We start from the raw sequence: 9355 nt of genomic DNA on the forward strand, positions 1-9355 counted from the left end.
ACTGTCAAACCTTGAATATTAGGCAGAACAGACATTGTCGTAATTGATCCATTCGTATAAACAGAAACATTAAGTTATTTCATATCTACAAATTAGCAGCTTTGTTATAAATCTGACATCTACGAAGTTTGATTCTTTATATTTTCCCTGTTTCAAAGACATAGGATTCCAAGAAATCATCATTGTGAGAAATTATTGACTACAATTTTTAAAATATACAGTTTGTTAAAAAAATATTGACACATTTCAGGTTTGAATAATTCCAAAGCTATGTAAAAATGTAAATAAACTGTTTTTGTTGTTGTTGTCAGAGGTGCAGAATTTATTTATGTTTTGATTGATATACGTTTTAAAATTGTACGCCTTTTGGTATCTGAGTTATGATGTCATGAGTAGAAAAGGGTAAATTTGAAATACATCGTAATTTACAGTGTGTTTGTTTTTGACCACCACTATTTGCCACCTCATGGTTTTGTTGCTGTCACCAAAGATTTCCATCATTGTGCCAAACCTCAAAATGCCATCGTAATCATCAGGACAATCAGTGATGACGTCATACACAAAATAGTTTTATAGTTTTAAGGCAATGCTCCATGTTGACATAAATGAAAACCTTTGGAGAACCGTGTCGGACAAAGCCAAACTTAATTACGCTTTATTTCAAAATTACCCTTTTCAACTCATGGCGTCATAGCTTAGCTACCAAAGGCCGCATTGTTAGAACTTATATCAATCAAAACTTGAATAATAATATACGTGCGCATGGGAAAAAAACCCAACAAAACCAAACCAAAAAAAAACAATTTAAAAAAAACCCCAAAATACAAAGAAGAACAAAAAAAAACAAAAAAAAAAAAAACAAACAAAAAAACAAAAAAACAAAAACAAACAAAACAAACAAACAAACAAGCAAACGTTTGGTGAAATATTACATAGCTCTTGAGTTAGTCAATCCTTAAATTTGTCAATAATAATTTTAAAAAAAACATACTGTCTATATTATCTTCAGGATTTCAGCATAATGCAAGATGTGTGTCTTGACAGCTTAAGACAGACTTTCAAAGTATAACAACATTCACCTCGGAATTAGGCCGAGCTACCTGTATTCCCAATATTCAGGAGCTTGTTATTATAAGAGATGATAAATGCATGATGACTTTTTTCATTGTATTATAATCTGTGTTTCGTTTTTAATTTTGTTAAGCAAGACGGGCGGGTGAGCATAACTTTGCAGATGTCTAACTGGGTTGGTATGAGCGGGGGAGTTCCAAATAATAAATTAATCATGGCGGTGGTGGTGACGAAATAGGGTAGTGCCAACTATCGGGGTTAGGAGGTCGACTGCAGTCAAAATTTCGGTATGTTGTCTGTCTGCCTGTCTATGTATAGGATGAGAGGCGAACTCCGGATAGCGTTTTGATGTGAGAGGGTAGAATAACGCCTTCTCCTTGTATTGGGCGGATAAGAATAGAATGATAGGTGAGCAGGTTTGCATACAACAAACACAAGTCATTCCCGTGTCTTGACGGGGAAAGTGTACATGCACGTCTACTTTGCACGTGGTTATTCCTCGTGTTAAGGTAGCATACATTTATTAGAATTAACATCAGTGATTGGAGTGATTAAGCAAACACTAGAAAAAAACATAAATAAAATAATTAGCCAGGAGTTATATTCGTGTTATGTGACATCTTGTTATAAATAGTCAACCTCTACGCATCGTAAATTCTGTTTGGTAAGTCCATTGATTAAAACATTATTAAAATTGTAAATGTTTGTTTAAAATATATATTTTTTTGTTCCATGTTTTATCCTTGAAATGTGGTGACATGATTTATGTCATGGCTTGGCTGGAAGATCAAATTTCCTATGAAAATAATTCTATACGAAGTTGTTAAACAAGTGATGAGATTCTAAAAAAGCAAATTAAAAATAGCTGCTGTTATGAGACATTGTAATCTGAAACAAAAGTGTCTACAAATTACATTCACTTTTATGTTACTGCATTCCCACACTAGCATCCAAACACACACACACACACACACACATGTGTGTACTCACACATGTATATATATATATATATATATATATATATATATATATATATAATACCACAATTACCACACTTTTGTAGCCGGTCAGTCCACATCGATGTTTCAGTCCTATTTGGCCATCATCAGGACTACTATAACTATCATCATCATCATCATCATCAGCAGCAGCAGCACCAGCAGCAGCAGCATCATCATCATTATCATCGTCGTCGTCATCGTCATCATCATCATTAATGCTATTCTTATCATTACCATCATTATTATTGGACTAAACGCTGTGTAGAGCTGCAAAGTAAGCTCCAAGTATCAAGTTTCTTTTCCAAACCCCAAATCAAAATTAAGACGTGGAAAGCGGGTTGTGAACCTGGATTCTTGTAAGATAAGTGAGATGCCTTACCCAATAAACCAGCTTGGCTCCTAGTATAGGATTATATGAAATATTTGTTTAATCCCTGAACCAAATTCTTTAAAATTGAATATATCTATAGCTATACGAACCTGGAGCTCAGGTACACTCTTACACAAAATTACGCGAACGGATTTGATTCATGCAGAGCGAGCGATAAAAAATTAAGTAAATCCATTATCTTGGTTGTGCCTGTACATGCATACTCTGAAAAAACACATTAAAAGGTTGATCAGTAAACCCATCCTTCAAATATCGATCGATTGAAATAAAATCACAGGCAGCGACTATGAAGATAGTATTGATTACTGTATAAATTCCCCTGTCTATGAGTGTACCAGGGTTATTAAGTTATATTATATTATTAAATCAATGTATCATGTTTTTCTTTATTTTTTACATTTCTTTTTATCTGTTATCATTAGTATTTATATGAGAATTAATTTATTTGTTTACTTATTTATTTATTTAGTTAGTTTGTGTAGTATTTAATTGTTTATGATTATTTTATGCAATAATACATTTATTTTATGTTTTTTTGATACCTTTTAGTCACAAATATTTATTCAAATATATGTCTTATATTATCTTATATCTTTTCTTTTTTTTTCTTAATTATTTATTGATTTATTGACTTATTTTTATTTTTATTTATTTATTATTTATTCATTTATTTATTTATTTATATATTTTTGTCAAGAACAGAGTCAGTACCCATATGCCTTTGTTAAGAGTGTATGAATATACAGGAAGAAGATACATATAAACTGGCAAAATGATGGCAAACTCCTGAGGTTAAAACAAATATTTTTAAAAATTATCTTCATTACATGATATTGAAATGATTATTCTCCAAATTGTTAAAAAGTATGCTAAAGTTTTTCGGGTTTGATATACTTGGGCAAATGGGGAATCACCCTAATCTCTATTTAACTTGTTTTATCAGTTTATGGTAGAGCGTTTTGTTTCCCCTGTTCCTTCTTTCTTTTTTTCCTTCTTTTCTTTCATATTTTATTCTTGTAGCAAGAAGAAAAGTTTTAAAATGTCAAGGATAGTTCCGAATCAAAGTCTTTTAAGAAGATATCAACGCTATCCACTTAAACTCTTCAGATTAGAATACTCACGTTTAACAAACCTTATGTTTTAAATCTTGAAATGCTGAGAAAGATTATGGGGAAAAACCGCTGAGTGGCTTGGCATTGCACTTTATTTTGGAAGAGGGGGTGGATGATTGAGTCCCGGGTTAAACTCCATTTTTGGCACTTAGTGTTTTTTGTTCTTTGGCAATATTGGATCACATAGTACAGTAGAATGAAATAAGTTAAATAGATATGAACATTTATATAGCACATTTCAACAGATTGATAATGGTCATTGCGCTTCAAAATGTTTCATTTATTCCCCTGGAAGACAATAAGGAACTATATTTTCATTTCATACAGCAGCAGTCACATTTTAGGTGTCAATAGGCTTCAACAGTCGTGAACTCACTTCCCTCGTAATGAATCAAAGTGTCTTAGTAACTGGTTCTAAACTATCGGAACAATGGCGGACACCCTTATGAAATACTTCTCCGACTAGCACAAAATTGTATCTAGAGGAGATAAACATTATAAATCTGATAATGTTTTGATGTTTATACATTCTGATCACATGGCATGTGAGAAAGTTTTAGCCAGTATGAAGAATAAAGGGTACCGTTTTTCTTTGTTTAGAACCAAGCTACTGGCTGCTGGGCGGACGTGACATCAGACTATTGAATCCTATTAGGTACGAACACAATATCCGTCACTGCCTTTAGACAGAAACTCATTCGCAACCGTTTCGAGTGAAGTAAAGTGTGTTAAGTACCTTAGCCAAGGACACAATGTCGAGACCAGAATTTCCTCGACCACTGTCACCCATTCCTTCACTGACCATTCTTAATATCGCATGACTTTTGTGACAAAACAAGACACCGTGCGTTGCATTTTTGTCTATAATTTATCCCTATAAATTAATAGGTTTGTCGGCGACATTTTTCGATTTATAACAGCCGAGATTTCATGTATGACGACCAAATTCCTTCAGTCCTCTTTCACCTCAGATTATCTCAACTATACCCAGTTTAAAGAAGGTAACATACTACTGCTTTATAAAACACAAGCTCAAAGCGGAATCTTACTTTTCGTACTATGTTATTAATAAAAAGTTGTTCACTGAGATAAACCCGGGGTAAACGTTAAATGGGGATATTTCTTGGGTTTTTTTTCAATGTTTCACATTCCAAACAGGATAATTTAGCGCAGGTCTCCGACTACGTGCGTGAACTGACATTTGGTTTGCGACTCAAAGCGAATTCCCCGTATCACTTTGACCTTTATCCCAAGAAAGTATATAAAATATAAATGGAGAGAACAAATGAGGAGGAAAAAAATTACATTAATTAAAAATGTTGGAACATTTGTATTAATACAGACTTTATTAGCTCCGATTGGTCAAAAAGTAATAAGTATAATTTTTATTTTTAAAAAATTAAATAATAAAAAATATAAAAAAAATATGTAGATCAGAAGAACAAAACAAAATCAAATTTTTTTAACAACTGGAAATTTTAAAAAAAGTAATCAAGAAATTGAACAACAAAAGTAAAAAGAAGACAAAAAAACAAAAACAAACAACAACAAACCCCCCCCCCCCCCCCCCCAAATATGAATAAGAAAAGAGAAAGAATAAAGAATAATTTCAACAAATACGTGGATGTATGACAGACATGAAGTGAAATTGAAATAGCAATTGATGTCTGACTTATAAATAAAACTGCAACAAGCGGGAACGACTATTATTTGGAATCGCCCTATGCAATCTAATCTAGCGTCGTGTTTATAGCGCGCTAAATAAACTGTGTCTGCAGGCAATCCGATTTTCTAAAATGTAAGTAGTGATCTAGAGTTCATCAGCATTGTATGTACCGAATAGCCTGATCTAATTTAGATTTGTAACTACTTATCTGATGTAATAGATCCTCAAATGATTTTTGTAAGTAACATTCACAGAAAACATTAATAGGAAGCAGACGAGTCAAATAAAGGGAGGTGCATGATGAGGTTAAGGAGTTTGAAAAAAAAAGGAAGCTCGAATTACGAAAAGTTTTGATTTGATATGCTTCTTCCATTTCAGTTTATATTTAAAAAACCCCCCAAACAATCGTGAAATTTTGAATAGCGCAATATCCATAAACTGTGCTCAAAGCGCTTTACAAGGGTCCCTAGCCAACAGCAACACTTAACATGTAGAACGAGACATGACGCCTGTTAGGGGAGATTACAATTTTTTCCGGACAGAGACAATGCTGTTAACGGCCAGGTACTCATTTTACATCTGAGCACGGTGAGAGAATGTGAGTAAAGAGTCTTTTCCAAGGATTCAATTATGCGTCGAGCGAGGCTCGAACCCAGGATCTTCCGATCCGAAAGCAAGTGTCATACCACAAGACCACATAGCCGCACAGTACTCCAGAAGTCCATACCTCGGTGGGTTTTTTAAACTGGTCGTCTGCGTTAAACTAAAAGGAAGACGAGTTTTTTAAAATCTGAAGCGAAACACAAATATATTTATAAATTGAAATCAAATCAAAACAACACAGATGGTAAAAGAAGAAGAAGAAGAAGAAGAAGAAGAAGAAGAAGAAGAAGAAGAAGAAGAAGAAGAAGAAGAAGATTAATATTACTTCACGAATTCAGGTTTGATGCCGTCATAAAGTCATATCTTATGTAATTTGTTGCCTGTCAAGAACAACATGGGAACATTGTATGGAGCCCCATCTGTGTTAGCAAGAATTTGAAAACTTAATTTCACTTGGTTATTATCCTGACAGACAATCGTGACAAACTCGTTTATATGACTCCCCCCCCCCCCCTTTTTTCCCCTGCCCTAGTTAGTTTGGGAATTTGTTTATTTCTGTGTCGAGAACCATTGTTCTATTTGTTTATCTATGATGAAAAAAATCTTTACTTCAGCTAATTTTGCTAAAACGCTTACCATTTGTGGATTCGTGAAGCTGTCGAGTTGCTCAGTCAGTATAGATAGTATGCGCTTGGCTAAGAAGCTCACCTAATTGCCACCCGGAAGTATAACGGACCAACACACAAAACTATATTATGTAACCTTAAACGTTTATAGTCTGGTTAATACAGTTTAGTAAGAATTACTCATAAACACGGATGGCAAAAAACAATAACAAAGACCCGAGTGACGTCAACTTTGATCTATCTATAGAACTCGACACTCATGATGCAAATTTTATGTCTTATTTATGTTTAAATAGTCGCCCCCGTCCACCCAAGCCTGCTTTAGGATTTATTCTTAATGAATCTTAATTGATTTTTGGGGGCAGTTTTAAGATCCTTAAAGTCGCAGGTTTGTGAAGTTCTGACGAGCAAGTTGAAGGTCATCTTAATCTTCTATTGACGGAATTTCTGTCACAGCCAAACATAAACTTTTGTTATTGTATAGCAGGACAGTTGACGAAATGAAGCAGTTTTGATTTCATGATAAGTATTGCCAAAACGTTTTTGTATGTTAATGAATCGGGAATTCCAGTCAGTTCTTCTTCTTCTTCTTCTTCTTCTTCTTCTTCTTCTTCTTCTTCTTCTTCTTCTTCTTCTTCTTCTTCTTCTTCTTCTTCTTCTTCTTCTTCTTCTTCTTCTTCTTCTCTTCTTCTTCTTCTTCTTTTCTTCTTTTCCTCCTCCACCTCCTCCTCCTCCTTTTTTTTTATTATTATTATTATTATTATTATTATTATTATTTTATTATTATTATTATTATTATTATTATTATTATTATTATTATTATTATTATTATTATTATTATTATTTTATTATTATATTATTATTATTATTATTATTATTATTATTATTATCATCATCATCACCAACAACATTATTATTATTGTACAACCGCTTCCACTATGAGACCAACGTGCTACTATCTAAAATCACCATAACTTATAGGATTAGTCCATGACATGTTCATAAAAGCAATCTGCTCTCTTAAGAAGACAATATTATATCCTCATAAACATTATTATTTGATCTCGATACCCAATGAAATGGAGAACGAAGGCACCAGATAAAAATTGTTGTTAAAAAAAGAACTAAACTCGTTCGAAAATGTAGAGCCTACCCAATCTCACATAATTAAATTGGCATCCGTCTATATTAAATATAATATGTATTATTTTGGAATGAGAAAATATAATTTAGAAGTAGGAAAACTTTTCCTTTGGAAAACAATAATTTTGTAGATGGATCCGAATCGGGCGTAATGATCCTTATACTCGCGTTTTATGAATATTTATTACTGGCATTGTTTTGTCTAAGAGATCTGACATGATTAATAAAGAAAATAAACCGGGAAATTATTTTAGAAAATGCAATCATCACCTTAAGAGGTGGGCGAATGTTTCTATCTGGTGATGAGTGTTGATATTGTCAGTCATATGATACTGCTTCCCTCCCTTAAAAAGAATGCCTGCATTCTTGAGTTGTTGCACGTATTGTTACATTAATGCAATAACGATTGTGCAATCTTAAAATCAATTTCGAGCTTTGCACATTTTCTGAACATTTACAATTTGGCACCCCTCCATATGCCAGCATAGAATATGATATAAGTATATGTTTTAAAGTCAAAGCTGTGATTTTCATTACATCCAGAAACAAACAATTACGAATTTCAAACCGTTAAACTATTAGCGCCAGGAAAAACACAATTTTTCTGTTTTGTTTTCTAATTACTACTACTAATAATAAAAATAATTTCTTTTTAAAAATGATGATGATGATGATGATGATGATGATGATGATGATGATGATGATGATGATAATAATAATACCTTATTCGTCCAAAGGATGTTATTGTTCAGACGTATTGAACAGATATAATAATAAGTAAGCAGATAATTAACTATGCATAGTGTAAAAGTAGTAAATGGTGTAAATTGATATGTATATTGAATATTATAGTCGTAGTAATTGTTTCCATTGGTCCGGGGCCAGAGTTTTGAGGCTGTCAAGATCTTGTTGTGACTTTAGTACGGAGGGTACTGCAGTTTTGCTTAGTTCTTCAGGTCAGAGATTGAGTCGTTCTCATCTGAATCCAGAAATTTCTGATATGCAGAGAGATCCTGTTTCAGGGTAGTTACTATTGATGTTGGTGGTCTCCCTACAATATTATAATATTATAAGTTCGTGTAAATACGTTAAAGGCCAGTTTTAAGAATTGAATAAATTGCGATGATATGATATGGTTTTTGTATAAGATTAAAATTATATAATCTTAAGTAAATTAAATAAAGGGTATTCCTTAAAATGTATTATTACTTTTAAAAACCCTCTGTTTTATGTTAAATTATCTTAAAAATTGAATTTTATAAATTTCATAAATTAGTGTACATAAATCTAGTTCTCTGTTAACAATTTATAAATTATACATGGCCAATACGTATGTTTCAATATGTTTAAATTAAATAATCAATAAAGGGTCTTAGTGCTTTGATTGGTAGAGCATTGTGCCTACTATGACGATGAATCTACAGGTAGTTATACTTTCTTACGATAGCCTGTTCACCGATCAGTGGGTGACATTATATCAGTTGCAGCTGACGGATATAATGCAAGTTTATACTTATGTCCATCATATAAACATTATTACCCTATTGTCAATCAAATCACTAAGAATGGTAGCACAGAATAGAGACGAGTAGACTACTCTCACAACATCAATCTGCATTAATGGAGAAAGACAATAAGTCGAGTACGTCTATAGAAATGTTCCTCGCAGAGAAAGTCCCCGCTTTTCTAAGCAGTCTAGCTCCAGAATTTTCGGACACTGTGTTCTGTGGCCATGCCCTGTA

The 9355-nt window shown here is 32.9% G+C and overlaps 1 protein-coding gene across 1 annotated transcript in view; it reads left to right on the top strand.

The window, feature by feature from the left end:
• The first annotated feature begins 1410 nt into the window (after positions 1 to 1410).
• LOC144965376 (uncharacterized) overlaps positions 1411 to 9355 on the top strand; it is a 28527-nt gene continuing 20582 nt past the window's right edge. Inside the window, exon 1 of the mRNA XM_078900642.1 lies at positions 1411 to 1735. The gene's annotated coding sequence lies outside the window, so the exon portion shown is untranslated. The remainder of the gene's footprint in view (positions 1736 to 9355) is intronic.

The sequence above is a fragment of the Berghia stephanieae genome, chromosome 2, assembly GCF_034508935.2.
Source record: "Berghia stephanieae isolate SIO BIC M18660-M18661 chromosome 2, UCSD_Bste_1.3, whole genome shotgun sequence".
Lineage (NCBI taxonomy): Eukaryota > Metazoa > Mollusca > Gastropoda > Nudibranchia > Aeolidiidae > Berghia > Berghia stephanieae.